Below are 206 nucleotides of genomic sequence, written 5' to 3'. Positions count from 1 at the left end.
ACACCCCAGCCCGCCACCCCCCCCCCGGAACCCCAGCCGATGGAAGGGCAGTTTCAACCAGCCGGGTCAGGGGGCAGCATCTCAAGAATTACTGCCACATCCCGGGAGAGGAGAGTTAAAGGCTCAGCCGGCCAGCCGCGTCTCACAGAACCCGCGGAGCGGCCCCCGCCCAGGCTGCGCATCCCTCTTCCGCCCAGCGGCTCGCC

This window comes from Buceros rhinoceros, unplaced genomic scaffold (assembly GCF_000710305.1).
Source record: "Buceros rhinoceros silvestris isolate BGI_N320 unplaced genomic scaffold, ASM71030v1 scaffold16374, whole genome shotgun sequence".
Lineage (NCBI taxonomy): Eukaryota > Metazoa > Chordata > Aves > Bucerotiformes > Bucerotidae > Buceros > Buceros rhinoceros.
This window is presented reverse-complemented; position numbering follows the sequence as displayed.